Source organism: Manis pentadactyla, chromosome 9 (genome assembly GCF_030020395.1).
Source record: "Manis pentadactyla isolate mManPen7 chromosome 9, mManPen7.hap1, whole genome shotgun sequence".
Taxonomy (NCBI): Eukaryota; Metazoa; Chordata; class Mammalia; order Pholidota; family Manidae; genus Manis; species Manis pentadactyla.
The window spans coordinates 84,153,426-84,174,482 of NC_080027.1; the positions used below are offsets into that span (position 1 = coordinate 84,153,426).

The 21,057-nt window shown below is 38.5% G+C and overlaps 1 protein-coding gene across 5 annotated transcripts in view; it reads left to right on the plus strand.

Moving 5' to 3' along the window:
* EXT2 (exostosin glycosyltransferase 2) overlaps positions 1-21,057 on the plus strand; it is a 160,738-nt gene that overhangs the window by 79,158 nt on the left and 60,523 nt on the right. The gene's annotated exons all lie outside the window — the stretch shown is intronic.

Genomic DNA, 21,057 nt, shown 5'->3' on the forward strand with positions numbered 1-21,057 from the left:
CAAGGCACTTGGCGGCACTGTAAGGATTGTGGCGATAGCGGCACCTTCTTTCTCACTGAAAATACCTGAAGTTCTTGGGTTGGCAGTCATTAATTCTTCACTGCTCTGAGCACACCTGGCTGTCTTACTTGCAGCCCTCAAGGCTTTCGTGTGAGAGAACTCTCCTTGGCTCTTCATTCTGATCGTTGCTCTCTTGCCTGTCAGCGCTCCTTGTCTTCTGCCTCTGCCTTCTCGGGATAGTGCTGTATACTGCCACCTGGTTCACAGTCTTGTAGGACCCTCCTTCCCTCTATCCTTTATTAAGTGGTTACTGTGTGTCAGGCATCCCACCAAGATGCTGAGAAGGCCGAAGAAGCCGGACTGTCTTCAGAGCAATGCTCCACCAACGTGGGAAGCCAGCAAGTAAGGCAGCAATTGTATGAGAAGTCCTGTGATGGAGCGGCATACAGGGTGCTGTGGGAGAAGGGGAAAGGCAGTGCTCCCCGCTGGGAGGGGTCAGGGCGCTTCTGTAACTGGGTGCCTGAGAAGAAGTATGTGTGTGTTTTACAGTGAAATCAAACAAAGCAACAACAAGCACCTTCTGTTTTGCTTGATGTAGTTTTCTTCTGTGCGTCTCTTCTCTTGAGCCCATTCCCAACGGTAGCCTTCCAGAATGTTTCTGTTCATGTAATTTAAAATACAAATGGATCATACTACACATATTGTTCTGCATTGTGCCTTTTTTACTTAACAGGGCATGGACTTACTTCCACTTCATTCTATACAGGCATATTCGGGTCTAGGGATGGCTATATAGTGTTCCATCGTTTATGTATATCTTACATAGCAGACATGTTATTGATAGAGATTTACATTGCTTTTTCTTTTTCTATTTTCAAATGGTAATAAAAGGGATATACTTTCATTCATCTTTGCACATAAATGTGTGGATATATCTATAGAACTAATTCCAGTTGAGAAATTGCATGAAGAGTATGTACATTTTGAATGTTGATTGATATTAATTAATTTACCTTTCAAAAGACTGTACCAGTGTATAGTTCCACCAGTAACATTTTGGTTTTTTTGGTTCTCCATGCCTTCAGTAATACTGAGTACTTGAATTTTTGCTCTTCTGCCTGATAAAAAATGATCTTACAGGTGTGTATTTTTCAAGTGGAAGATTGATACCTCTTAACAGTTTTCCCCAGAATACAAATACAAATCCTGTTTGTATTTTGATTGGTCAGGTTGGATTGTAGATTGCTTGAGACATTTATTCATTCAGTAGGTATTTCCTGCATGCCTGCTGTGTTCCAGGTAGTATACTTGGTACTTGAGATATATTTGTCAATAAAGCAGAGAAAAACTCATGCCTTTGGGGAGTTTACATTGCAATGGATCTTGCCATCTGGAAGCAAGATTTGTCTTTTTAGTAGAATTTTGAAGTTTTCTTTATGTAGGTCCTTCAGAAGTCCTGATATATTTTTTCTTAGATATTTTATCTTTTTTATGTTCTGATAAATTTCTGATATGGGTTCAACTGGTTATCATTTGTATAAAGACACATTACAGGCTTCTGTATGTAAATTTTGTAACTACTCTTTTACTGAATTCTACAGTTGTTTCACCTTTTTTAAGTTGGTTCTTTTGTGTTTTCCAGATACAGAATCATACCTACAAATGCTAATTTTGCTTCCTTTTTCCAAAATTTGAACCTTTTATTTTCTCTTATCTAATTGCTTTGGTTAATACTTATGGAACAATGTTAACTGATGATCTGAGTATTAAAAGAGAAGGGTAGGTATTATCCAGTCAGAGAAAGGGGGAACATTAGGATCCACCAAGAACTAACAGCCAGTTCAGAGGTACAGAGGAATAAGACAGCATGGTGATTTAAAGAACTTCAAGGAGGTCAGTGTGGCTGGAGTGAAGGAGGCATGTGAGGGAGAGGCAGAAGATGAAGCCTAGTGAAGGCCCAGATCATGAAATAGCTTTTATCTTACAAGAGGTGTTGGAGTGTTATTGGTGGGTAATGGGAAATCACTGAAGCATTTAAACAGGGGAGTAATGTGGTGAGGTTGCATTTTAGATCAGTCTGACATCAGTGTGGAGGATGGATCAATTGCAGTGGGGCAAGACTAGAGACAGGAGGCTATTTCAGGAATGCAGGTGAGAAGTAATAGAGGATAAATTTGAGTGATACCATGGAGAATTGACTGTTCTGACTGGCAAATGAGGGAGTTTTTAGGAAGAATGAAATATGTGATGTAGTTTATCTGGATAGAGAATGTGGATGCAGGGGGTCATGGGTGAGGATGGTATTGGGGTCCAAACTCACTCTAACTGCAGGGCCTTCTGCAGTCTGGCTTTAGTTTACTTTTCTATGTTTATTTCCCTCTTCTCCTTTCAGGGAGTTCTAGGTTTCTGGCAACACCACTTTGTCCTTCCCATGTAGACTCCATGCTTTCCCCTCTCTGTGCCTTTGTGAAATGGTGGCCCTTTCACTGAGAGGCCTTTCTTCACCATCACCTCCAAGTACACATTTTATCCATATTTCAGTGGCCTGCTTATACACCCCTTCCTCCATGAGGAGGCAGGAAATAAACTTTCCCAGACCCCCTACCCAGGAAGTAATCTTTGGTTTTTGTAATTCTTAGAACGTATTATCTGTATTTCTTTCCTGTCACTTAACATGCATAGAAGCATAATTTCCTGGAAAGTTTTAAGCTGCTTAAGGGGATTTCTGAGTTATCTTGGTATTCCTCATAAAACCTAGGACAATTAATTCAAATTAATTCAGACAGGACAATTTAAGTCAGACTGTTTAATTCAGCCCTTGATACATAAAGGAAGGAAGGAGGGAGGGAAGGAGGAGGATTGGGGTCCCAGGCAGGGCTTGATCTGTCCAAGGTCCCTTCTTCACATGCTGAGTGACATCCATTGTTTTATTTGGCCCTCACCCTGTTGGGAAAGTGAGGAAAGTGATAGATTCTTTCTCATCCTTAAAGTGGACATACTGAGATTCACTGTGCCTTATGACTTGGCTAAGTTCATATAATTGTCAAGTCATGTAAACAAGTGAAAACTTAGGTCTTCTACCTACAGACTATTTTGAATTGCTTATGGAATTTTATGGGAGCCGTTGAGCCACCTCTGGGCTGAAACATTTCCACTATTCCAAGCATATGGTACAGGTTTGAGACAGAATATCACATCTGTTTCTCTGCAGGAGAATTCATACAGGTGGGATGGTTATGATGCGGTGTAGAAATAGTGAGACTTTATTCTGTGCCTTTACCTAAAGCTCTAGGGAAAGTTTAATAAGAAAAAAAGGTTGGAATTTTGGTTCTCTGTCTTTCATAAGAATATAGATTAGGAGGAAATAGTACATGAAATTTTGCAGTTTTGAAATAGATTTGTTTCCATTTAGGGAAAAATGGTGAAAGTGCTGAACTTTATCAGTTTGGGAAAGAGCGTAAGAAGTGTAAAAAAATCTGGATATGCAAGTAGAAAATATATTCTATACTTTTTTCTTTAAGTCTCTCTTAAGTAGTCCTTTTTAGAGTAATTTAGTGTTTACCACATTTTTAAGAGCTCAGGTGATGAGAGCCTTGATTTAAAGCACTGAGTTGTATATTTCTTCATCTTCAGTGAAAGCAACTGACAGGAGGCTTGAGTAGCACTGATTTATTTATAGTTAACTTTCCTCCTCCCCTTCAGAAACATTTAACCTACTCTAGATGTGATTACCATGAGTGCAACTGCAGGGGAGTCTCCCTTCTAGATTTCATCAAATTTACAATATCAGACACCCCGAGGGGGGAGTAGGTGTGGATTTTGGTCAGCAAATGAAGGGATGGTCTGGCTTGTTCAAGGATGTATGGTCAGGGCCTCCAGCCATGCATTGAGCTTGCTCAGACTGGGTATGAGTGGGTGAGAGCAGTGAGCCTGATTTTGGCCAGATGTTGCTACCTTAGTTTAATGTAAAAACAAAAAAAAAATGGCCTGTGTGTGTGGATCATGAAGACTGCAAGGGGTGGCCTTGCAGAAACCAAGCATTTAGGGCACCAGCTGCTTTGCCATTCTTACCTGTAACTAGTAGGAGGCCAAGTACATTCACCACGTTTTGCGACACCTTAAAACTTGAAAAAGCTTGATAAAATAATTCTTTAGCATAACTTTAAGGCAGCAGATCTGTCGGTTTGGAGAGATTGGCCCTTGTTTTGAGTCTTCTCTTTGGAAGGAATTAAGATTCTTCTTGCAGGAATAACAAGTTGGTGTTTATCATTAATTTCCTCCTCATGTCAAGGCTGCCTATATTTTACTACCCTTTTAGTCTCTCCATCCTTTCTCTCCCCTCCACCCCTTTTTTTTGCAGATATCAGCAAAACTTGATCATCTCCCCAAGTACTCTACACCTTTATCACTTCTAATGATAGTGTCATTTCTGGTCTCACCCCTTGGCAGGCCTCATCTCTTTTTCCGGGACTAGCCTGTTTAGCTAGTGATCTCCTTGGACAGCTTCCCTTGCCTTATCTTTGATTCTCTGCCAGAGGTGAGCATAACTGGAAGACAGAGACTGAGACAAGTGAGTATTAAATGTGATATTGGGATGGAGTGGGCCAAGAACTGTAAATTTTTGGATTTCTGGCATATGCCACCAAAACCATATCCTCTTAGTGACAATATTTAAACTGAATAATATATTCCTAAAATCATACAGAGTGGAATATTCTCCCATGTTTTTCTACAATATGATTTCAACGATTTTACCCCATCTTATCAGTATGTCATAATTTTATTTACCCAGTTCCTTTTGACACAGTTTTTTCAAATTTGTTATCATAGATAACACTTATAAAGATACCCCAGATTTTTTTCTTTTCTTTATTGACCATACCAGACCTAGAACAGAAAGGGGAGATAATGGGTCCCATGACCAGTGACAAAAGTTGATGTGAAAAATGGGGAAGTGATTTAAGATGGATTATCGTACCCAGCATAAGAACATAGTTAAAGAACAAGTTTGTTCCTATGAAATCTAGCCAGAGTGGCAGCTTAGCTGCAAGTGAGGCCCCAGGTGAAGATTATGTCCTTACCTGGACTTCCTATAAACCTCATCCAAGTCCAGTTTTTGAAGATAGGAATGGCAGGGGATTGGTAGATGGAAGTATTGCATAAGAGCCCTTAATGGGCAGTTACCACCGGTGAGGAGCAGGAATCAAGAGTTCTGGGTTAAATGTGACAGAGCTTGCTGTATCCCCTAAGTTTTTCAGGAAGTGGCTTTCCCACTTTAGTATGCACCAGAATCTTCTGGAAGGCTTGTTTAAGAAGACTGCAGCTTCTCCATCCCAAGTGGAGGTTGAGTAGGTCTGAGTGGTGTCCTAGAATTTGCATGTCTAGCAGGTTCCCAAGTGGTGCTGATGCTGCCGGTCCAGGGACCATATTTTGATGTGCTATTGATTCACTGTGTATGTCCCGACTTCCCGACTGGAGGAGGCTCTCCATCCATCCCCATCTAGTTCCTCTCTGGACCCCTGGGACTTGGATGAGAAGCATCCAGAGACTGGGTTCAGGCTACATCTGTCTCAGCTACATGAAGAACTCAGGACTGGCTGTACTTAGATGTCCAGATGGCAGCCCTCCCTCCTAGAGGTTGTGGTTGTACCTGTGGCTGAAAATACCACTCTGCTGTAAACACTAACAAACAGTAAATCACTCTACAGACTGAAGAAGTGCCAGCTCAGATGCATGAAGAACTCTAAGTTGAAAAGATACCAGGTCTGTTTAACTCAACTCAGTGCCCTTTAACTTCCAGGCTGTGGAATGTTTCTCTGGAATTTGAAAGCCTACCCTGCCCCCCTAGGAGGCCTTCTTGGCCTACTCTCCCCTTCTTCCTCCCACTGCCTAGATATGACTGAAGTATGTATGGAATTTAGAAATTTCAGCTTGAATTATAAGTTTAGGCTTTTTGAAGTCTTTTGTTTTTTAGAGGTATCACATTTATAGGATCACAGTTACACAAGCAGTCCAGTATACTACCGTAAATTCCAAACCTTTCCTTGAGGAGACTTTGCCATTGAGTTCTGTCATTTCTGTAGTTGCTTCTGTGGAAACAACCTAGAAAGCCTCAGGTCATTAGTAGCTAGGGAATAAAGAAAGCTGACATGTATCTGTGGATAGAGAGAGATGCAGGAAGGGCCAGAGAGTTTGGTCTGCAGCCCCAAGCAAAAATGGCTGATTCTGATGGTGAGAAAGAAAATGTGACAGACGAGGTCACACTCCAGCTCCAAGTGGGGGGGATATATAAGGAAGATGAGGAGACAAACCTGGGGGTGCTGTGAAGATGATTGTGTCAATCAGAGCTTGTGCATGAGCATCCTAGATCCTCCCTACTAGACGAGTTTACCTGTGTAACACACATCCACATGGTGACACCAGGGCTGGTGGTGGGTGAGTCTGCACATTATTTCCCTGGATGTGACCCTGCCTCCATTGCTTAATATGGTCCACTTTTATGGCTCTGGGTTTCATGAGTCAAAACCTGATTGCTTCCTTCCGTCACAGCTTGCAGTTTTTTGGAGTCTGTGAGAGCTCGATCTGGCAGCAGATTAATTAAGAACATGTTCAGTGTTTTGGCAGACTCATCCTTCATGCTCCAGCTATCACTTAGCACATCAAATTCCCTTTCCCCATGTTCCAGGGGCCATTTTAATTCTTCCTTGAGGTTTGCTTATATGATCCAGTAGCAGAAGTTACCAGGAAAATGTAGTTGTTATGTCTTATATCAGGATATGAATTTTGTTTCCATTTCTAGTATCCTATTAGTTACATGTCTCCCAGTTAATTAATATTTGAGTGTAATCTTCTAATAAATGGGTTGTTATAGCTACAGAGTAGAAAAATTTCTATACGGTTCCAACTAGAGGTTGATTCTTGATTTTTGTTTTTTTCTTGTATCTCAGCTGTATTTCTTAATTTTATATTTAAAAAAATACTATGGCTTAACACGTGTGGTTTAAAAATTTAAATAGTAAAGCAAAGCATAAAACTAAAATTAAAGCCTGTTTCCAGGGGCAGCTGCATTCAACTCTTAGCTTATCTCTGATACATATCTTTTTATCTACCCATAAAATATTTACAGTACTATTTTTTAATTTCTTAATCACAGACATTTTCTTTTCACTTCTTTGAGTTAGATCTTTGTCTCCTATTCTCTCTTCTTCCTCTACACACTTCTCCCATCTTACCAGTAGGGCTGTGTCATCATTTTTCATTAAAGCAGTATTTATTGTACACATTATTAGGACTATATAAAGCTTGTTTCCAATTGAACCAAGTCATAAACCATGACTGTTTCCTTTCTTGTATAACGTTTTATTTTCTAGAGAGTTAATAACGGCCTCTTTTTTCCCCTCTTAGTTTCTCATGTTCCTGTCACTAATTAATTTTCGCTAAATTATCCAACAGAAGAGTAGGAAGGTCAAGCACAAGTAAACTGTAGGATTTTTCTCCCTCTCTCTTTCTTTGTCAATTTCTCTCTTTCTCTCTCTCTCTCTCATCTTTCTTCCTCTTTCTCTTCTCTTTCTTTCTTTCGCTCCTTTAATGTCTCTCTCTCTCTCTCTCTCTCTCTCTCTCTCTCTCTCTCTCTCACTCCTGCCTCCCTCCCTCCCTCCTTTCTGCCTTTCTTTTGTATAGGTTTCCATCTCCGTCTTAAGCTCCAGTCTGGGTTGTTTGCTCCCTAGGTCTCCTATACAGTGGTCATCCCAAATTCTCAGTTCACCATTATTCTAGGAATTCTCCTTTTCTCTCTTATGTTTCTAAGTTCTAACATCTTTCTCTTTTTTGGCTTATTTTTTCCAATAGCTACCCAAGAAAATTTATTGGGAGATAAATTTGCTGTCATTTAGCATGTCTGAAAATGTATTCTATTTCACATTTGTTTAATAGTTGGGCTAGTGTAGAATTATGGTTAAAGTAGGTTTTCTTCAGAATTTTGAAAACATTGCTCCATTGTCCTCTGGGCTTCCCATTTTAATCTAAAAAGTAAGATGTCATTCTAATTCCTAATCCTCTTATGTAACATTTTTATCTTCCTGGGAAAGTCTTTGTTTTGAAATTTTATGATGATATGCCTTGATACAAGTGTTTTGTTTTGTTTTGTTTTTTTACTGGATACTGATTTTGGTCCTTATTAGCTGGAAATTCATGTCCAATTCTGAGAAATTTTTGTGTTTTGTATCTTTGATTCTTTTTTTCCTGTTTTCTCTTTTGCCTCTATCTGGAACGTCTGTTACTTAGATGATGAATTTGCTGGGTTTTTCTTTTCTGCCCTGTTTATCATTTCTTTTTGTTTTAATTTCTTAGATGTTCTTGCAGTTTTATCTTCTGCCCTTTCTTTTGATTTTAAAATTTTTGTTGACTTTTAATTTCTAAGAGTTTTACTTGACTTCTAATTAATCTCTTTTTCTAGCTTCCTATTTTTGTTTTAAGGATACGGCACATTCTCTCTGAAGATATTTGTGGTTTTATTTTTACTTTAGCTCCTTGTATTATTTGTTTCCTTTGAATTCTTCTGTCAGTTCTTTAGTTTCTATTTCATATTGGAAACTTTATTCAAATTCCTGATGTTTCTCAAGAACAAGGCAATGAAAGCTTATTGGTAGTTCCATGTACATGGATAAGACTTGTCAAGGGATGGGCTTTATGTAGGTTAAGAGGTTGGGGACCCAGTTGCTTAAATGTCAGTATTCATGGGTTATTTTGTTGGATTGATTCAGAGAATAATCTTTCTGCTCTTGGCTGTGGGGTAGGGGTAGATAATAAGGGCTGTAAGCATTCTGGAAACTAAATGGGGAAGCAGATGGTCCTCATCCTTCATGTTATAGATGATTTGATTACTTAATCCACTGTATTCAGTGTGGTGTCTCACCTTGCCTTCTGTGCTTGATGATTCTGAGTATGGAATCTCTCAAATTCATTTTCTTCAGGGAGTAAACCTCCTTGCTAAGGTGCAGGGGAAAGGGAGGATGGAATGAGGGTTGGCCTGCCTGTGCACGCTGGTTTCAGGGATCTGGGGACTAGTGTTCCTGACTCCTGCTTTCAGAGGCTCTCCTTCCCTGACACCTAGTACTTCCAACTTACGAGTCTTCTCAACCTCATCCTTGGGTCATCCTTGGAAGGTTTAGGTTTTTTTGCTTTGCTATGTTGTTGATATTCCACCACCTGCTTTCTCATTTAGCTGCCTAAACAGACCTAAAATTCTTTATGCTTTTATTTTAACTATATATTTTAACAATTTCAGGCTTAAATTTCCAGAAATAGTACAGAGAGTTTTTATACATCCTTCAACCATATTCCTTAAATGTTAATATTTTAAACACATTTCCTTTGTTCTTTTCTGTGTGTATGTATGTGTGTGTGTGTGGAATATATATATATATGTATTTAGATTTAGATTTTTTTCCTGAGTCATTTATAAGTTGCAGATAGGATTCACCTTTACCCCTAAATATTTCTCACATAGAATCACTGCATAGTTATCAAATCATCTGGAAATGAACACTGATACAATATTATTACTTAATCTACAGCTTTTATTTAGATTTTGCCAATTATCCTAATAATATCATTATAAGAAAAGAAAGTTTCAGACCACGCAATGCATTCACTTGTCCTCCAATATTGTTGCTTTAGCCACATTTAGTCTAAAACAATTCCTCAGTCTTCCTTTTTCTCACATGACATTTACATTTTTAGAGAAACATGTCAGTTGTTTGGTAAGATGTCCCTTGAATTGGGTTTTTCTGATGCTTTTGCATCAAATTATGCATTTAATTTCAAATTGTTTATCAAATTATGCATTTTTGTGAGGGCTATCGTGAAACTAATGTGTAATAAGAACACCTCAGTTCACATATTGGAGGACACTGTATGTTGGTTTGTCCCATTACTAGTGATGATGACTTCAATCATGGGATTTGGCTGGATTCTCCAATGTGAAAAAACTGTTTTTTCTTTTACTGTGTTTTGTGAGGAAATACTTTGAGATTATGTGAATATCCTGTTACTCCTCAAACTTTCACCCACTGGTTTTAGCGTCCACTAAAGATTTCTTCCCTGATTTAGAATGGTTGCTAAATGGTGATTTTCTAATTCCATTCTCTATCTGCTTTTTTTTTCTGACTTTTTTTTTATTAAGGTATCATTGATATACAATCTTATGAAGGTTTCACATGAGCAACATTGTGGTTACTATGTTCACCCATATTATCAAGTCCCCTCACCTCCCATTGCAGTCACTGTCCATCAGCATAGTAAGATGCTATAGAGTCACTACTTGTCTTCTCTGTGCTATACTGCCTTCCCCATGACCCCCCTGCATTATGTGTGTTAATCATACTGCCCCTTAATCCCCTTCTCCGTCCCTCCCCACCCATCCACCCCAGCCCCTTTCTCTTTGGTAACCAACCACTAGTTCCATCTTTGAGTCTGTGAGTCTGCTGCTGTTTTTTCCTTCAGTTTTGCTTTGCTGTTATACTCCACAAGTGAGTGAAATCATTTGGCCTGACTTATTTCACTGAGCATAATACCCTCTAGCTCCATCCATGTTATTGCAAATGGTAGGATTTGTTTTCTTCTTATGGCTGAATAATATTCCATTGTGTATATGTACCACATCTTCTTTATCCATTCATCTACTGATGGACACTAAGGTTGCTTCCATATCTTGGCTATTGTAAATAGTGCTGTGATAAACATAAGGGTGCATAGGTCTTTTTGAATCTGGGATCTTGTTTTCTTTTTTTTTTTTATTTTGGTATTATTAATATACAATCACATGAGCAACATTGTGGTTACTAGATTGCCCCATTATCAAGTCCCCACCATATACCCCATAACAGTCACTGTCCATCAGCGTAGTAAGATGCTATAGAGTCACTACTTGTCTTCTCTGTGCTATACTGCCTTGGGATCTTGTTTTCTTTGGGTAAATTCCTAGGAGTATAATTCCTGGGTCAAATGGTATTTCAATTTTTAGTTTTTTGAGGAACCTCCATATTGCTTTCTGCAGTGGTTGAACTAATTTACATTCCCACAAGCAGTGTAGGAGGGTTCCCCTTTCTCCACATCCTTGCCAGTATTTGTTGTTTCTTGTCTTTTGGACATTGGCCATCCTAACTGGTGTGAAATGATAATCTCATTGTGGTTTTAACTTTCATTTCCCTGATAATTAGTGATGTGCAGCATCTTTTCATGTGTCTGCTGGCCATCTGAATTTCTTCTTTGGAGAAGTGTCTGTTCATATCCTTCACCCGTTTCTTAATTGGGTTTTTGGGTGTTGAGGTGTGTGAGTTCTTTATATATTTTGGGTGTTAACCCCTTGTTGGGTATGTCATTTACGAATATATTCCCCCATACTGTAGGATGCCTTTTTGTTCAACTGATTGTGTCCTTTTCTGTACAGAAGGTTTTTAGTTTGATGGAGTCCCATTTGTTCATTTTTGCTTTTGTTTTCCTTGCCTGAGGAGATGTGTTCAGGAAAAAATTGTTCATGTTTATATTCAAGAGATTTTTGCCTATGCTGTCTTCTAGGAGTTTTATGGTTTCATGACTTACATTCAGGTCTTTGATCCATTTCGAGAGTTTACTTTTGTGTATGGGGTTAGACAATAATCCAGTTTCATTCTCTTACATGTAGCTATCCAGTTTTGCCAACCCCAGTTGTTGAAGATGCTGTCATTTCCCCTTTGTATATGCATGGCTCCTTTATTGTATGTTAATTGACCATATGTGCTTCGGTTTATATCTGGGCTCTCTGTTCTGTTCTACTGGTCTATGGGTCTATTCTTGTGCCAGTACCAAACTGTCTTGATTATTGTGGCTTTGTAGTAGAGATTGAAGTTAGGGAGTGTACTCCCCCCAACTTTATTCGTCTTTCTCAGGATTGCTTTGGCTATTTGGGGTCTTTCATCCATATGAATTTTAGAACTATTTGTTCTAGTTTATTGAAGAGTGCTGTTGGTATTTTGGTAGGTATTGCGTTGAATCTGGATTGCTTTAGGCATGATGGCCATTTTGACAATATTCATTCTTCTATCCATGAGCATAGGATACATTCCATTTATTGTTGTCTTCTTAATTTCTCTCATGAATGTCTCGTAGTTTTCAGGTATAGGTTTTTCACATCCTTGCTTAGGTTTATTCCTAGGTATTTTTTTAAATTCATTTTGTTATCATTAGTCTACAATTACATGAAGAACATTATGCTTGCTAGACTCCCCCCTTCACCAAGTCCCCCCCACAAACCCCATTACAGTCACTGTACATCAGCATAGTAAGATGCTGTAGAATCACTACTTGTCTTCTCTGTGTTGCACATCCCTCCCTGTGCCCCTCCACATTATACATGCTAATCATAAGGACCCCTTTCTTTTTCCCCGCCCTTATCCCTCCCTTCCCTCCCATCCTCCCCAGTACCTTTCCCTTTGGTAACTGTTAGTCCATTCTTGGGTTCTGTGATTCTGCTGCTGTTTTGTTCCTTCAGTTTTTCTTTGTTCTTATACTCCACATATGAGTGAAATCATTTGGTACTTGTCTTTCGCCGTCTGGCTTATTTCACTGAGCATAATACCCTCTAGCTCCATCCATGTTGTTGCGAATGGTAGGATTTGTTTTCTTCTTATGGCCGAATAATATTCCATTGTGTATATGTACCACATCTTCTTTATCCATTCATCTACTGGTGGACACTTAGGTTGCTTCCATTTCTTGGCTATTATAAATAGTGCTGCAATAAACATAGGGGTGCATCTGTCTTTTTCAAACTGGGCTGCTGCATTCTTAGGGTAAATTCCTAGAAGTGGAATTCCTGGTCAAATGGTATTTCTATTTTGAGCTTTTGGAAGAACCTCCATGCTGCTTTCCACAATGGTTGAACTAATTTACATTCCCACCAGCAGTGTAGGAGGGTTCCCCTTTCTCCACAACCTCGGCAACATTTGTTGTTGTTTGTCTTTTGGATGGTGGTGATCCTTACTGGTGTGAGGTGATATCTCATTGTGGTTTTAATTTGCATTTCTCTGATGTCTAGTGATGAGGAGCATCTTTTCATGTGTCTGTTGGCCATCTGAATTTCTTCTTTGGAGAACTGTCTCTTTAGCTCCTCTGCCCATTTTCTAATTGGATTATTTGCTTTTTGTTTGTTGAGGTGCATGAGCTCTTTATATATTTTGGATGTCAAGCATTTATCGGATCTGTCGTTTATGAATATATTCTCCCATACTGTAGGGTACCTTTTTGTTCTATTGATGGTGCCCTTTGCTATATGGAAGCTTTTCAGCTTGATAGAGTCCCACTTGTTCATTTTTGCTTTTGTTTCCCTTGCCCGGGTGATATGTTCATGAAGAAGTCGCTCATGTTTATGTCGAAGAGATTTTTGCTTATGTTTTTTTCTAAGAGTTCTGTGGTTTCATGACTTACATTCAGGTCTTGGATCCATTTCAAATTTACTTTTGTGTATGGGGTTTAGACAGTGGTCCAGTTTCATTCTCCTACATGTAGCTGTCCAGTTTTGACAGCACCATCTGTTGAAGAGACTTTCATTTCCCCATTGTATGTCCATGGCTCCTTTATCGAATATTAATTGACCATATATGTTTGGTTAATGTCTGGAGTCTCTATTCTGTTCCACTGGTCTGTGGCTCTGTTCTTGTGCCAGTACCAAACTGTCTTGATTACTGTGCTTTGTAGTAGAGTTTGAAGTTGGGGAGCGAGATCCCCCCCCCACTTTATTCTTCCTTCTCAGGATTGCTTTGGCTATTCGGGGTCTTTGGTGTTTCCATATGAATTTTTAAACTATTTGTTCCAGGTCATTGAAGAATGCTGTGGTTAATTTGATAGGGATTGCATCAAATCTGTATATTGCTTTGGGCAGGATGGCCATTTTGACTATATTAATTCTTCCTAGCCAAGAGCATGGGATGAGTTTCCATTTGCTTGTGTCCTCTTTAATTTCTCTTAAGAGTGTCTTATAGTTTTCAGCGTATAGGTCTTTCACTTCCTTGGTTAGGTTTATTACTAAGTATTTTATTCTTTTTGATGCAATTGTGAATGGAATTATTTTCCTGATTTCTCTTTCTGTTAGTTCATTGTTTAGTGTATAGAAAAGCCACAGATTTCTGTGTGTTAATTTTGTATCCTGCAACTTTGCTGTATTCTGATATCAGTTCTAGTAGTTTTGGAGTGGAGTCTTTAGGGTTTTTTATGTACAATATAATGTCATCTGCAAATAGTGACAGTTTAACTTCTTCTTTACCAATTTGGATTCCTTGTATGTCTTTGTTTTGTCTAATTGCTGTGGCTAGGACCTCCAGTACTATGTTGAATAACAGTGGGGAGAGTGGGCATCCCTGTCTTTTTCCCAATCTCAGAGGAAAAGCTTTCAGCTTTTCACTGTTCAGTATGATGTTGGCTGTGGGTTTATCATATATGGCCTTTATTATGTTGAGGTAGTTGCCCTCTATACCCATTTTGTTGAGAGTTTTTATCATGAGTGGATGTTGAATTTTGTCGAATGCTTTTTCAGCATCTATGGAGATGATCATGTGGTTTTTGTCCTTCTTTTTGTTTATGTCGTGGATGATGTTGATGGATTTTCGAATGTTGTGCCATCCTTGCATCCCTGGGATGAATCCCACTTGGTCATGGTGTATGTTCCTTTTGATGTATTTTTGAATTCGGTTTGCTAATATTTTGTTGAGTATTTTTGCATCTACGTTCATCAGGGATATTGGTCTGTAGTTTTCTTTTTTGGTGGGGTCTTTGCCTGGTTTTGGTATTAGGGTGATGTTGGCTTCATAGAATGAGTTTGGGAGTATTCCCTCCTCTTCTATTTTTTGGAAAGCTTTAAGGAGAATTTGTATTATGTCTTCTCTGTATGTCTGATAAAATTCCTAGGTAAATCCATTTGACCTGGGGGTTTTGTTCTTGGGTAGTTTTTGATTACCACTTCAATTTCTTTGCTGGTAATTGGTTTGTTTAGATTTTGTGTGTCTTCCTTGGTAAGTCTTAGAAGGTTGTTTATTTCTAGGGAGTTGTCCATTTTTTCTAGGTTTTCCAGCTTGTTATCATGTAGGTTTTCATAGTATTCTCTAATAATTCTTTGTATTTCTGTGGGGTCCGTCATGATGTTTCCTTTCTCGTTTCTGATTCTGTTTATGTGTGTTGATTCTCATTTTCTATTAATAAGTCTGGCTAGAGGCTTATCTATTTTGTTTATTCTCTCAAAGAACCAGCTCTTGGTTTCATTGATTTTTTTCTATTGTTTCATTCTTCTCAATTTTATTTATTTCTTCTCTGATCTTTATTATGTCCCTCCTTTTGCTGAATTTATGCCTAATTTGTTCTTCTTTTTCCAATTTCTATAATTGTGACGTTAGACTATTCATTTGGGTTTGTTCTTCCTTCTTTAAATATGCCTGGATTGCTATATACTTTCCTCTTAAGACTGCTTTCACTGCGTCCCACAGAAGTTGGGACTTTGTGTTGTTTTTGTCATTTGTTTCCATATATTGCTTGATCTCTATTTTAATTTGGTCATTGATCCATTGATTATTTAGGAGCATGTTGTTAAGCCTCCATGTGTTTGTGAGCCTTTTTGCTTTCATTGTACAATTTAGTTCTAGTTTTATACCTTTGTGGTCTGAAAAGTTGGTTGGTAGGATTTCAGTCTTTTGGAATTTACTGAGGCTCTTTTAGTGGCCTAGTATGTGGTCTGTTCTGGAGAATGTTCCATGTGCACTTGAGAAGAATGTGTATCCTGTTGCTTTTGGATGTAGAGTTCTATAGATGTCTATTAGGTGCATCTGTTCTAGTGTGTTGTTCAGTGCCTCTGGTCTTTACTTATTTTCTGGCTGGTGGATCTGTTCTTTGAAGTGAATGGTGTGTTGAAGTCTCCTAAAATGAATGCATTGCATTCTATTTCCTCCTTTAGTTCTGTTAGTATTTGTTTCACATATGCTGGTGCTCCTGTGTTAGGTGCATATATATTTATAATGGTTATATTCTCTTGTTGGACTGGCCCCTTTATCATTATGTAATGTCCTTCTTTATCTCTTGTTACTTTCTTTGTTTTGAAGTCTATTTTGTCTGATACTAGTAGTGCAATACCTGCTTTTTTCTCCCTGTTGTTTGCATGAAATGTCTTTTTCCATCCCTTGACTTTTAGTCTGTGCATGTCTTTGGGTTTGAGGTGAGTCCCTTGTAAGCAGCATATAGATGGGTCTTGTTTTTTTATCCATTCAGTGACTCTATGTCTTTTGATTGGTGCGTTCAGTCCATTTACATTTAGGGTGATTATCGATTGGTATGTACTCATTGCCATTGCAGGCTTTAGATTCATGGTTACCAAAGGTTCAAGGTTAATTTCCTTATTATCTAAGAGTCTAACTTAACTGACTTAGTATGCTGTTACAAACACACTCTAAAGGTTCTTTTCTGTTTCTCCTCCCTTTTCTTCTGCCTCCATTATTTATGTATTAGGTATCATATTCTGTACTTTTTGTCTATCCCTTGATCGACTTTGGGGATAGTTAATTTAATTTTGCATTTGCTTCGTAATTAGCTGTTCTACTTTCTTTACTGTGGTTTTTTACCTATGGTGACAGCTATTCAACCTTAGGAACACTTCCATCTATAGCAGTCCCTCCAAAATAGACTGTAGAGATGTTTTGTGGGAGGTAAATTCTCTCAGCTTTTGCTTATCTGGAAATTGTTTAATCCCTCCTTCAAATTTAAATGATAATCTTGCCAGATAAAGTAATCTTGGTTCCAGGTCCTTCTGCTTCATGGCATTAAATGCATCATGCCACTCTCTTCTGGCCTGTAAGGTTTCTGCTGAGAAGTCTGATGTTAGCCTGATGGGCTTTCCTTTGTATGTGATGTTATTTCTGTCTCTGGCTGCTTTTAACAGTCTGTCCTTATCTTCAATCTTTTCCATTTTAATTACTATGTGTCTTGGTGTTTTCTTCCTTGGGTCCCTTGTGTTGGGAGATCTGTGGATCTCCATGGTCTGAGAGACTATCTCCTTCCCCAGGCTGGAGAAGTTCTCAGCAACTACCTCCTGAAAGACACTTTCTATCCCTTTCTCTCTCTCTTCTTCTTCTGATATCCTTATAATGTGAATATTGTTCCATTTGGATTGGCCACACAGTTCTCTCAATAATCTTTCATTCTTAGAGGTCCTTTTTTCTCTCTGTGCCTCAGCTTCTCTGTAGTCCTCTTCTCTAGTTTCTATTTCATTTATTGTCTCCACCGTATCCAACCTGCTTTTAATTCCCTCTATCATGCTCTTCAATGATTGGATCTCCAACCTGAATTCATTCCTGAGTTTTTGCATGTCTTTCTGTACCTCCATTAGCATGTTGATGATTTTTATTTTGAACTCCCTTTCAGGAAGAGTCATGAGGTCCATATCATTTAAATCTTTCTCAGGAGTTGTAGTAATAATTTTACTCTGGACCAGGTTTCTTTGACATTTTGTAGTTGTATATGGCACCCTCTAGTGTCCAGTAGCTCTATTCTGGAACTGCTCAGCCCCGGAAGCAATGTCGGGGGTCACAGGGGAGCGGTATTGGTGCCTGGGGGAAGGAAAGAGCTTGTTCCCTGCTTCCCGGCTGCTGTGCCTATCTCCACTGCCTGAGCCAGTGGGCTGAGCACACAGATATAAGCTTTTGTCCCAGAGCAGCCGGATATGGATCCCTGCTTTCCCCAAGCGGCTGGAATCCCAGTCTCCCCAGGAACTCCACCTGTCCCTGCTTTCCAACCCCATTATCAGAAAAGTATGATGAAAGCACCATGAAATGTAGGTTTGTGCTCCCAGCGCAGATCTCCAGAGCTAGGTATTCAGCAGTCCCAAGCCTTCCAGTCCTTCCCTGCTCTGTTTCACTTCCTCCCACCAGTGAGCTGGGGTGGGGGAAGGGCCCGGGTCCCACAAGCCACAGTTCTGGTACTGTTTGGTGAGGTCTGCTCTTTTCTCCAGGTGTATGCAGTCTGGCGCCATCCTCTTTATTGTTGCTCTTTCAGGATTAGTTGCACCAACTATATTTTCTAATTGTGTCCAGTTTTAGGAGGAAGCCTCTGTCTCTCCTCTCACACTGCCATCTTTAATCTGCATAGTCTATTCCTAGGTGTTTTATTCTTTTTGTTAAAATTGTAAATGGAATTGTTTTCCTGATTTCTCTTTCTGCTAGTTCATTGTTAGTAAATAGGAATGCAACAGATTCCTGCATGTTAATTTTGTATCCTGCAACTTTGCTGAATTCAGTTATTAGTTCTAGTAGTTCTGGGGTGGATTCTTTAGGGTTTTTAATGTACAATATCATGTCATCTGCAAACAGTGACAGTTTAACTTCTTCCTTACCAATCTGGGTGCCTTTTATTTCTTTGTGTTGTCTAATTGCCGTGGCTAGGACCTCCAGTGCTATGTTGAATAAAAGTGGTGAGAGTTGGTATCCTTGTCTTGTTCCCGCTCTTACAGGAAAAGCTTTCAGCTTTTCGTTGTTAAGTATGATGTTGGCTGTGGTTTTGTTTTATATGGCCTTTATTATGTTGAGGTAGTTGCCCTCTATACCCATTTTGTTGAGAGTTTTTATCATGAATGGATGTTGGATTTTGTCAAATGCTTTTTCAGCAACTGTTGAGATGATCGTGTGATTTTTGTCCTTTTTGTTGATGTGGCATTTGATGTTGTTGGATTTTCAAATATTGTACCATCCTTGCATCCCTGGAATCAATCCCACTTGATCATGATGGATGATCTCTTTGATGTATTTTTTAATTTTGTTTGCTTATAATTTGTTGAGTATTTTTGCATCTATGTTCGTCGGGGATATTGGTCTGTAATTTTATTTTTTTGTGGTGTCTTTGCCTGCTTTTGGTTTTAGAGTGATGCTGTCCTCATAGAATGAGTTTGTAAGTAATCCCCCCTCTTCTACTTTTTGGGAAACTTTAAAGAGGATGTGTCTTAGGTCTTCACTTAATGTTTTGTAAAATTCAGCGGTGAAAGCCCAGGAGTTTTGTTCTTGGTAGTTTTTTGATTACCAATTCAATTTCATTGCTAGTGATTGGTCTGTTCAGATTTTCTGTTTCTTTCTGGGTCAGTCTTGGAAAGTTATATTTTTCTAGAAAGTTGTCTGTTTCTTCTAGGTTATCCAGTTTGTTAGCATATAATTTTTCATAGTATTCTTTAATAATTCTTTTTATTTCTGTGGTGTCTGTAGTGATTTTTCCTTTCTCATTTCTGACTCTGTTTATGTGTGTACCCTCCGTTTTTCTCTTGGTAAGTCTGGCTATTTTTTTTTTAAGAACTAGCTCCCAGTTTCATTGATTCTTTCTATTGTTTTATTCTTCTCAGTTTTATTTACTTCTGCTGTGATCTTTATTATGTCCCTCCCTCTACTGACTTTGGGCCTCATTTGTTCTTCTTTTTCTAGTTTCATTAATTGTGAGTTTAGACTGTTCATTTGGGATTGTTCTTTCTTGAGGTAAGGCTGTATTGCTATATACTTCCCTCTCAGAACAGCCTTTGCTGTGTCCCACAGAAGTTGGGAAGTTCAGTTGCTGTTTTCATGTGTCCCCATATATTGCTTGATCTTTGTTTTTATTTGGTCATTGATTATTTAGGAGCTTGTTGTTAAGCCTTCATGTGTTTGTGGGCTTTTTTGTTTTGTTTGCATAATTTAGTTCTAGTTTCATACCTTTTTGGTCTGAGAAGCTTATTGGTACAATTTCCTTCTGAATTTATGGAGGCTCTTTTTGTGGCCTAGTATGTGATCTATTCTGGAAAACGTTCCATGTGCTCTTGAGAAGAATGTGTATCCCGCTGCTTTTAGGTGGAGTGTTCTGTAGCTATCTTTTAGGTCCGTCTGTCCTAATTTGTTGTTCAGTGCCTCTGTCTCTTTACTTGTATTCTCTCTGGTTGATCTGTCCTTTATTGTGAGTGGTGTGTTGAAGTCTCCTAAAATGAATGCATTGCATTTTATTTCCTCCTTTAATTCTGTTAGTATTTGTTTCATATATGTAGGTGTTCCTATGTTGGGTACATAGGTATTTATAATGGTAATATCCTCTTGTTATCATATCCCTTTATGATTATGTAATGTCCTTCTTTGTCTATTGTTACTTTCTTTGTTTTGAAGTCTATTTTGTTTGATACAAGTACTGCAACTCCTGCTCTTCTCTCCCTATTATTTGCGTGAAGTATCTTTTTCCACCCTTTCACTTTTAGTCTGTTTATGTCTTTGGGTTTGAAGTGAGTCTCTTGTAGGCAGCATATAGATTGGTCTTGTTTTTTTTTTATCCATTCTGTAACTCTATGTCGTTTGATTGATGCATTTAGTCCATTTATATTTAGGGTGATTATTGATAGATGTGTACTTATTGCCATTGTAGGCTTTAGATTCATGGTTACCAAAGGTTCAAGGGCAGCTTCTTTACTACCTGACAGTCTAACTTAACTCACTTGTTACACTATTTCAACAGCAATCTAAAGGGATTTTTTCCTCCCTTCTTTTCCTTCCTCCTCCACTCTGTATATATTAGATGTCATATTGTGTACCCTTTGGGTATCCCTTGACTGACTTTGTGGTAGCTGATTTAATTTTACATTTGCTTAGTAACTGATTGGTCTATGTTCTTTACTGTGTTTTTATTTTCTCTGGTAACAGCTGTTTCTCCTTAAGAGCAATTCCATCTATAGCTGTCCCTCCAAAATACACTTTAGAGATGGTTTGTGGGAGGTAAATTCCCTCAACTTTTACTTATCTGGAAATTGTTTAATCCCTGCTTCAAATGTAAGTGATAATCTTGCTGGGTAGAGTATTCTATCTGCTTCTAACAGTGATTTTTCTTCTTTAACCTGCAGGTTCATGTCTTTAATCCATTTTGGAAAATTCTTAGTCAGTTTCTCTTCAAATATTATATACCTGTCATTCTCACTAGTCTTTCCTTTTGGAGTCCTATTAAATGTATGTTAGACCTTTTTCATTCTGTTGTTACATCTCTTGAGCTTTTTTT